The sequence below is a fragment of the Lutra lutra genome, chromosome 1 (assembly GCF_902655055.1).
Source record: "Lutra lutra chromosome 1, mLutLut1.2, whole genome shotgun sequence".
Classification (NCBI taxonomy): Eukaryota; Metazoa; Chordata; class Mammalia; order Carnivora; family Mustelidae; genus Lutra; species Lutra lutra.
In genome coordinates this window covers 167123143-167133501 of record NC_062278.1, presented here as the reverse complement: position 1 = coordinate 167133501, position 10359 = coordinate 167123143, and the positions used below count along the sequence as shown (strand labels likewise).

The window sequence follows — 10359 nt, the reverse complement described above, 5'->3', positions numbered from 1 at the left end:
CATTTTGTTTTCATTTGCAGACACCTGGGGAGCCATCACCCAGGTGGAGAGAAAGAACATTTCCACAGCCCGGAAGGATCCTTTGAGCCCGGCCCAGCCCCACCCCAAGGCATCCACCATCACCCCGTCTCTGGAACGTCCTATAAATGGAATCGTGCAGCACATTCCTTTGTGTCTGACTTCTCTCATTTACCATGAAATCTACAGAACGTGTACCCCTGCCGTCCTGTGAGGCAGTAGCTTCTTGCGTTCTTTGCCTGGTAGGGTTTCCTACCCAGAAAGCACCATATCAGCTCAGTGGGGGAAAGGAGTGATTTTCAGCACGTCATGCTGGAATGACCGGACATCACATGGAAAACCACAAACCTTGACCTCTACTCCATTCTGTGCATAAAGATGATCCAACGTGGATGACGGACTGCTGCGTGGAGCACTGGAGACAGTCTTCATGGCCTTCGGGAGGCAAGGAATTCGCCAACAGGGGACAAGTCGCCCTAAACTAGAAAAGAAGGAATACACAGGTTGTACCTGATTGAAATTAACAACATCGAAAGACATGCTTAAGAGGGTCAAAGGGCAAGCCTGGGCTAGGAGGAAATATTTTGTTCACTCCTTCATCTTGGTTTATCACTTCCTTGATGGCTTATTACACACTTCAGCATACGTTCCTTCTTTCCCTTCATTTTTTCCCCCTCCAGCTGAAGATAAAATTGACACATGACATTGTGTAAGTTTAAGGTGCTTAGTGCTGAGAACATTCAAGCAACTGTATTCACCGTGCTGTACATTAGATCCCCAGAACTTGTTTATCTTAGGCCTGGGAGTTTACCTTTGACCAATAGCTCTCCATTTCCGTGCCCCTGATCCCTGGCAACTAACACTCTACTCTGAGTTTGACTTTTTTTAGATTCCACATACAAGTGAGATCATGCAGTATTTGTTTTTCTCTGAGTTATCTGGCTTAGCATCATGCTCTCAAGTTTCATAAGCCACCACAAATGGCAGGCTTGCCTTCCTTCTCATGGCTGAATAATATTCCGTTGTTTATGCGAACCACATCTTCTTATCCCTTTATCCATTGATGGTCGCTTAAGTTGTTTCCATATCTCAGCTATTATGAGTAATCAGCATGAATTGTTTTTCTTCTTCTCCCCCCCTTTTTAAAATATTTTATTTACTTGAGAGAGAGAGAGAGAGAACACAAGCAGGGGGAGAGGGAGAGAGGGAGAAGCAGGCTCCCTGCTGAGCACAGAGCCTGATGCGGGGTTCCATCCCAGACCCCCTGGGTCATGACCTGAGCTGAAGGCAGCTGCGTAACTGACCGAGCCACCCAGATGCCCTTTCTTTTCTCTTTCCTATATGTAATTCATTCAAAAGACATGTGGACTTTAGTTCCAATTCCATCCAGTCCATGACATGAAATTGAGAAAAATCTCCTAAGATTTGGAGAAGCCAAATTATTTAATTTTCACAAAGCTCTTTGGGTTTTGGTTCCTGACCAGCACTTTGCCCACTGGGACAAACATTTGCTCACCTGGATGAGCCCCGGACTGTGGTGTTCAGCCTGCTCCTTGTCTACAGGATCTTGAGGCCGATAGTATCATTATCTCCTCCTTCCAGCTGAGGCAACCGAGGCTTCAGGAGGCTAAGGGGCATGCCAAGGCCACCTGCAGCACCCTTGCTAGTGTTGGGGCCAGTGCGTGCCTGGTATACAGTAGGTGCTAACTAAATGCTTCAAAAGCTGCAAGATTTCCTCAGCTTTGGGGCTCCCCAGACCTCTGTGTGCGTGTGTGTTTGTGTGTTGCTGGGGAGACAGTGAGAAAGGGGACCTGCGGAGCCAGAGGTCTTAGCCTGAAGCCATCAGAGTGTCATCTGCACACCTGGCCAAACCCTGTACTCAGAACTGGGGACGCAAAGGGGAATCAGACATTCTCTAGGCCCTGCGAGCTCATGACCTTGCCAACAGGGGAAGCTCAGGCAACTGAAGGAGCCCACAGAGCCCCCGACCCAGCTTGGGGCACCAGAGAAACCTTCAAGAGAACGCAGGGCCTGCTTGGACCTGAAAAGATGCACACAGCCCGATGAGAAGGAGTGGGGTGGATGGGAGGCAGAGGGAAGGATGTGTGCTAAGAATCTAGGGCTGGTGTGAGGCATGAGCCATCTGAGGAGGCAGGAAGTGCTAAATGGGATCCAGACCCTTGGGGAAGGGACTAGCCTTGTACAAGAGGAAAAAGGATGCAGAGGTCTGTTTGCAGATGGTGGGGGGTGGTGGTGTTGAGGATTGGAGGAGATAATGCAGTGACAGAAGACACTTCTACTCTTGTTCGCCACTCCCTGCATCCTTGGCTCACTCTGCTCCAGCCACACCTGCCTCCTGGCTGTTCCTCCAGCATTTCTGCACACTCACTCCTGCCTTCGGGCCTTTGCATGTGCTGTACCCATGGCCTAGAATGCCTCTCCTCTTGTCTGCAGGGCTCACTCCTTGTTATCGTTCCAGTGTCTGCTCACACATCCCTTCCTGGATGGGCCTTCCTTGGCTATCCCGTCACCCCTGTCTCTTCATCATGCTTTCTTTCTTTCTGAACACTTATCACTCCCTGACATATTATATAATCGTGGGCTTAAATGCTTATTTTCTATCTCATCCATTTAGCATGTAACTTGCAGAGAATGTGTCAGTTTTACTCATGGCCAAATCCCTGGCACCTAGAATAGCACCTGGTATTTAGTAGGTGCTCAACAAAAGTGTGTGGAGTGAGTGTGAGACCATGTAAAGCAGGCAGGAGGGGTGGGGGCAATCTCTCGTGTCCATCTTACAACTCTTCTCCCAAAGATGTGTTTGGAAAGGCTTCTGCTCTCTGGCACACAAATTGAGTGGGCACATATGGCTTCCTCCAAGCCCTGTCCCAGAGCCCCCTAGGTCCCTACACTTGACCCCTGGTTTGGATGGAGGGCTCTGATTTTGCTGGGGAAGCTGGCATGGGGTAGGGGGTAGGGTTGGAGCTGAGAGGTGAGGTTAGATTTCAAGGAGTGGCTCTCTGGAGCTTTGACTGGGGCACCTGGGATGACTCGCCCCAGCTCCAAGCGTCTCTCATCCTCCAGCGGGCTAGCCTGGGCTTATTCCCATGGGGCAGCAAGGCTCCCAGAGAGTTAGCAGAAGCATGCAAAGCTTCTTGAGGCCTAGGCTTGCAACCAGCACCCCATCACCTCCACATTCTAATGGCCAAAGCAAGGCATAGGACCAACCCCTGATTCCAGGTAAGGAGAAACAGACTCTGACTTTCAGTGGGAGGAGCTGCAAAGCCACAAGGGAAAGCGCATGGAGACAAGGAGGTGTAAGAGATTGTGGCTGGTTTTACAACCAACCGTATATATTAAGCCACACCATGAAAAATATGAACTATTGGTCACTTCCAGGAAGTAGGGCTGGGCAATCTTCTCTTGTATTTTATGATGTGTCCTTTCATGATGTTTTAATTTTGTTTCAAAAACGGAACATTTCGATTTTAAGGAAATGAAGAATGTACGGGTCAGGTGTGTTTTCAGATTTATAAAAGCATACATGTGCCGGAGGAGGGGAGACCATCTGGCATTGTTTGCTTGAGCAAGAGACTGGAAGCATCCTGAGCGAATACCAGTGGGTCCTTCTTAAGCAGCTGTCAAGGCCTCCACATGATCGAATTCTGTTCACAGGTAACACAAAGACTCCCACAGCCTGAAATGTTTTCATACATTGCCGGACATATAACGTGAAAACAGCAAGGTGTGCAGAGCACTGTACGTGCCCACTTGTGGGTCATAGGAAGGGTGCACAGGACAGCAGCTGTGGCTGCTTGGAGGTTGGGGTGGGTGGGGAAAGCTTTCTCTTTATACCCTTTTGGACCCTTAAGATTCCATATCACGTGAATAGGGTTCCTCTTCAAAAATAGATAGAAGTTTAAAAATGATTTGTTTTTTTAAAGTAAATCAAAGTTTTAGAAAGAAAGAAGAATTCTTTGTGAAATGCCTGGGGAAAGGGAGACAAAGGATGACATAGATTTTGTTCCAACCACTGACTCACTCTTTGACCCATGGGTAAGTCACTGGCTGTCTCTGAGCTTCAGTTTCCACTAGCTACAAAATGGGCCAAGTCTCCTTGGCTCAATCCCAGGTTACTGTGAACAGGGCCACTGTGTTAGACTACTGCAGGGGGTGCTGTTCACATCACAGTCCATGTGACTGGTCCCTCTTACAATTGTGCAGTGCACAGTGTGGGCAACTGTAGGAGGCAGCCCTGATTGGAGGCCTAAATGGGATAATGGTGAGGAGAGAACTTTGAATGTCATGAGGGTAAGGGTGTGCATACGTGAGTGTGTAGAATGTGACAGTGCATTCCTCTGAGTGGGTGTGTACTTTCTGCTGACATCTGTCCTGTGGACATGAGCTGGGACGACCCTCCCTTTCCTCCAAGGCTTCTGCTCCTGGGGCCTCTAGAAGCCATGCCACACAAGAGAAGGGGCCCTTTATGCTGCTGCGGCCTCCCACTCCATCTTTAGGGGCTCAGTTATGAGGCAAACTGTGTCTTCAGGGTCTTTCCATACTGGCTCAGAATCTCCATCCCCAGGGCCACGGTGCAAGAGAGGAATTCCTCAGAGACCAAAATGCTGTCTGCTTTTCAAAGTGTAGAGATGTCAGCTCAGTCAGACGTGGGCTGCAACCCCAGCTCTGATGCTTACAATCCTTGGGACCTGTGAGCCTCAGTTTTCTCATCTGTGAATTGGAGCTACCGATCATGAGTGTGGCTGTGAGGATGAAATTGTACAGTGGGGTCAGGCACACACTAGGCACTCCAGTCAGTGCTGGCTTCTGGGACCTCTCATATGCTCAGCCCTCATCATCACACAGGGCTTATATTTATGCAGACATACAATGCACGGAATTAAATGCAGCCCGTGTCCTTAGCCTTGGTGATGCCCGGAATGGGAGAGCATCTTAAAGAAGGAAACTCTGGGCATGATTGTAAAGTCAGCAGAAACCTCAGTGAAGTCATTGTATTAGCAAATGGAGAAATACAAGTTAAAAAAAAAAAAAAAGAGGCAAAAAAAAAAAAAATAGGCTGGGCACAGAGGATGTTCAGGGCAGTGAAACAACTCAGTATTCTACTGCAGTGGTGGATCCGTGTCTTTATACATGTGTCCAGACCCACAGAATGCCCACCACCTAGAGTAAACCTCCATGTGACTATGGACTCTGGGTGACAATGACATGTTAGTGTAGGTCCGAGCACTGCAGCAAATGTACCAATCTGTTGGAGAAGGCTGTGCATGGGTAGGCACGGAGGGGATGGGAAATCTCTGCACATTCCTCTCAGTTTTGCTGAACCGAAAAATGCTCTAAAAAATACTTAAAAACAAACAAACAAACAAAAACACAACAAAACCCAAAACCTGTCTGCAGAAGGCACATGTGTCCATCACTCAGAGAGCCCCTTGAGAGACATCTTCACAGTGTGGGACAGAGAGTGTGGGAAGAGCACTGCAGCAGGAGGCAGAGGCCTGAGTCCTAGGTTCTAGGTCTTTCTGTCCCTGGCCAGCTGGCACCCGGCACTTGGCCCATACTACCGATAACATTCAGGGCCTGGCCAAGGCTCCCTCACCACCACACTGCCTCTTCCATATTCAGGAGTTCTTGGCACACCTCCCTCACATACGAAGAAGACCTTACTGCCTTACAACCTCACCAAGGAATGAGATCTCTCAGGTCAAGGCTGTGGTGGGAGGAGGAAGACATCAGTGTGCCGAGGACCCCAGTCAGCCCTGGGTCAGTCCCTTAGGGCCCCAGCTGAGCCCCAGTTTGGTCCTTAATTTATGTTCCAGAAGCTAGGCCTCATAGCCAGCTTTAGGAGTGGGAGGCCAGAAACCCCACATCCAGTCCCCTATAGGAGGAAGACAATGGCCTCAGCCTCTTGGTTGCTGCAGACCTTGTATGGTCCCTCCCCATCTGCCTCATCAGGTTCCATGATCCAGATTTCTGACAAGTCTCAGGGGCTCTCTGGGCTGGGCCGGGGGGCCAGGGGTCTGCAAGGGATGGGAGGGAAGCAGGGTTTTCCAGAGTGGGCTGCAGCCAAAACTGGGAGGCTTCTGAGCAAGTGGGCACGGTGCCCAGTCCTCAGAAGCGTTCGGACTCCAGAGTCCGTAATGGGGGGGGGCGGGTCACGGGGGGGATGGCAAGACCACCAGGGACCTGGCAAGAAGGGAAGACAGGTGTCTTTGGCAGGGTGGCCAGACCAAAATCTACAAGAGGAAGACATTTACAAGAAGTGACTCTTCTGGGGTCCTTCACCTGAGTTCAGAGACAGGAAACAGGCTCCAGACAATGTGTGGTGAGTGGTGAGTCTCATGCCCTACTTTCAGTCTGGTTCCTTCTCTGCCCAGTGATCTTGGGCAAAGCAGCCCCATTTCCGGTGAAGCCTTAGCACGATCACCCTGTGGTCACAGACCATAACTGCCCTACTTGATTTAGGGACAGGGACAAAGGGAGGTGATGCCAACTTACGGATGAGAGGCCCCTTCAGGAACGTGGTTCCAGTGCCAGTCCTGCCCCTTGACCAACAGTGTCTTCGTGGGCAAGTGACTTTAGTTCCCTGAGACTCTGTCTTCCTCTGTAAGAGGGCGACAGTTTACAGGGATCTGGTGTGCTCCTGTGTGTCAATTGCTTGCACACGGCGAGCCCTCCAAAAGCCATCGCCCCATCGGTATCGCTACTGCCGATAAGGCCTTGTTTTATGATGACTAGCAGTAATAACAACCAGCAATACGAGCGCCCCTCTTACCTTTACTTCCTCATTGGTAAAATGGGGCCAATAAAAGAGCCAGCTAACATCATGGGTTTGCGGCGGGGATTATAGATTATACGAGTAGCGTGCTGGGAACCGTGCCTTGCACGGAGTCAGCCCTCGGCCAGAGTTTGCCTTTATGATTATTACTGTTTTATCCTCACTGTTGTTGTCATCTCCTGAGCCCTAGGAAAGCTCCCCCAGCCACGGCGGGCTCCTGCAGGAAGGAGCCTTCTTCAGCCCGCACTGGGAGAAGGCAGTGCAGGTGGCACCGGCTGGGTTGGAGGGCACGGAGACTCTCCCCCCACCCCAGCCGCGGCCCCGGCGCTGGCCCATCTGCCGGCGTCCGTCCTCTCCGTCGTCCTCTCTCTCCCGGAGCTGGCTGCAGCGCGGGGCCGGGGAGCGCACGCGGGGCCGCACGTGTCCGCCCACGCCGGCCGCCCGCGCAGAAGGCTCGGGGAGGGTCGGGCAGGCTGCGGCGGGCAGCTGGCGCCCGGCTGCGGGCGCGCTTCCCGGGCTGCTCGGGGCCCCGCGTGGGCGGCGGCCCCGGGGCGGGCGCTGTGGGACCGCGGAGGCTGCGGCTGCCGGCCAGTCGGCCGGTGACTGGCGCTTCCCCCTTCCGCCCACAGCAGCCTTCCCAGAACCCGGACTCCTGTCATCGCCTGCGAGGGAAGAACAGACCGGCAGGCTCAAGCTTTCTGCACCTCCCCCTTTGTCAGCACCTCCTGCTGACACTCGGAACCGGGTCCAGATCCAGCTGCTTCCCCCCAACTTGCGCCCCCCACCCCACCACCGGGGATCCAGCCACCGCGCTGCCTCCCCCCACTACCACCGCGCTGCCTCCCCACACTACTGCGGTAGCATCCCCGCTCGCCCTGCCCTCGTTCTGCTGCACCGCTAGAGCCACTGCCATTGTGATTTGTGAGTTACTTTTTGTGCCCTAAAGGGCGGAAAAAGAATACGGATTGTTATGAGCTTGTATTTGCGTCAGGAAGCCTGCCTATCGTGGTAACTGTGCCATAGAGTTTAGACGTGAAGCCCAAAGCCAGTAGAGTTTTGGGGGCCCCTTAGGAATAGAAAATGGGGTACAAACGGTGAGATTTAGAATGAGCAGAGGAGTCATAGATAGATAGAAATATATCTAGATAGATAGAAAATATCAGAAAGCTTACAACTGCCACAAACATCACAAACTCCGGAAGAGTAACACAGTATTTTTACTAATCAACTTCCTGCCATACCTTCATAATCCTTTTCCCCCAACATTTCATTGGTCACCCTTATATGATGACAGTTTTGTTGTATTGTTTATAGGAACTTAAAAGATAATTCAGTCTCTCCTCTAACATGGACTGTTGAATAAAGTTTTTATTACTATAAGTCATTTAAGAATGTTTCAGTGTCACAAGGTGTGACACTGGAAATGTTTTGTTTCATATAAATACACTCCCATTTTAGCACAATTTGTTAAGTTTGGAATAACCTCCGTCAAGCTTTTTCCTATGTGACCCCTTATGGACACCTTGGTTGTTTTTAGCACAGCTTTAAACTTTGTGGCCCATAAACACAGAAATTCTGATAAATTGTATTTTGCATGATCTTTCCCAAAGAAGAAGAAGAAGAAGAAAAAAAAGGATTGTGGTTCTGATTGTATATGCTTCATTATCCAGTCTGTTCCTGCAGGTGAGAACTTGGGTTTGGATCAGGCATCCAGGACACAGCACTGAGAAGCAAAGCTTCCATTCACAATTTCCCATGTCTGATAGGAGGAAGTTTCTACAGAACAGCTTCTGGCTTCTCACATTCCAGGCGGAATTTTCCTTCACTTTCTGCATACTCTCTGTGCTGGGTGACGTAGAGCATATTCACATGACCACCATCTAGACAAGTGGGCACGGGGAGTTGGAGGGTGTTCTTGGAAGCTGTCTTCTATACTCAGATGGCTGGCAATAGCTAGACTATGTATGAAATGACTTTAAGCCACACACTCTTATCTCAGTGAACTCAAATATATCTCCAATATAGTTTTCCCTAAGGTGGGTCCCCAAAATGCCCACAGCCATTCCAACCTTACTGAGAAAGAGAGAGAGACAGAGAGACAGAGAGAGAGGTGAGATTAGTAGCAGGAAGAGACACCAGTCTTAGCTGCTTGGTGGTGAAATGTATTACTTTTGCACATTTTGCACATGTGACCAGCAAACCTAGGGCTGGGGCACCATCTGGACACAAGGAAGGAGTCTATGCGCAGGAGAAACTGAAAACTTTAGTTTTCTAAGTGCTATGGTTTGAATGTATCTCCTCCCAGTTTTTATGTTGAATCCTCATACCCAGAAGTGCTGGTGTTAGGAGATGGGGCCTTTGGGAGGCAATTAGGTCCTGAAGGTGGAGCCCTCCTGAATGGGATTCCTGTTCTTAAAGAACAGATCCCACAGAGCTCCCTAGCCCCTTCCAACAGGGGAGGAGACCTCCGAGAGGTCCATGACCTGGCAGAGGGCCCTCAGTTGACCAGGCTGGCAACTTGATCCAGACTTCCAGCCCTCAGAACTGTGAGCAATACATTTTTTGCTGCTTATAAGCCACCCATCTGTGGTAATTTGTTGTAGCAGCCCCAACAGACTAAGACAACGAGCTTTATAGTAAACCTAACTCGGGACCAGTTTCCTCATCAGTAAAACAGGGATCATGATAATCCGAGTACCTGCTTTATGAATAAATTGTTGTATGAAAAGCACTAGGACCATTTCTGACACCCAGGGGGTTAACATTCGTTGAACAAATGACCTCTGAAAAAGACTTGTAAACTGTAAAGTAAGTGCTGTTCAAGTGTGTCGGTCCGGATAACAGTTGGCATAAGTCAAACCAATTTGCTCAAGCCCCTGCTTAGCAGATTTGTAAAAACCTGGTTTTAAGATGAGGAGGAAACTTGTCGGCAGTGGCAGCAGTAGTTGGGGTGCAGCTCTCTCCAGAGGGTGGCATTGGGAGGATCTCAAGGAAGTGGTTATTGGGCCTTTGTTCACAGCCTCAGGGATAAGGATTTTAGTATCTCTGGAGGCCGGAGGCTCCCTAGTCATCTAAAACCTCCTCCCACACATGACTCTCACACTGACTCCCCATGCCCACTTCTCCAGAGAGAAGAGGACCCAGGCCGACAGGCAGAGATTCCAAAAGACAAGAAAGATGCAAGGTTAAAGTTACCTGAATCTGGAAAACAGAAAGAACAAGATGTGTTAAGCTCTCTGTAGGATAAGCCAGGGCATCAGGAAAGAGCACAGGAAGTCACTGAGTGCAGGAGGAGAGACACAGGGACAAAAGGAGGAGGGATCCAGTGGAGAGCTGGGAGCTGGGGAGAAGAAAGAGTGAGGGAGCAAGGCAGGATGAGGTGCAGATGGGCATGGTGTGCTTGCAAGGAGCTGACTTCTCTTCATAGTGGTTAAAAACACTGTTCATGCATCAACAAACATTTACCAGACACCTGTGGTTTGGGATAGAGTGGGGAATAAGACAGACAAAAATCTCTGCTCTTGTGCAACTTAGATGTTGGTGGT

The 10359-nt window shown here is 50.1% G+C and overlaps 1 long non-coding RNA gene across 1 annotated transcript; it reads left to right on the top strand.

Moving 5' to 3' along the window:
- Nucleotides 1-3165: 3165 nt before the first annotated feature.
- Nucleotides 3166-8107, top strand: LOC125087557 (uncharacterized). Its single transcript, XR_007123454.1, has 3 exons — nt 3166-3258; nt 3512-3693; nt 7444-8107. It is a non-coding gene; the product is annotated as an uncharacterized LOC125087557 (long non-coding RNA).
- The last annotated feature ends 2252 nt before the right edge of the window (nt 8108-10359 follow it).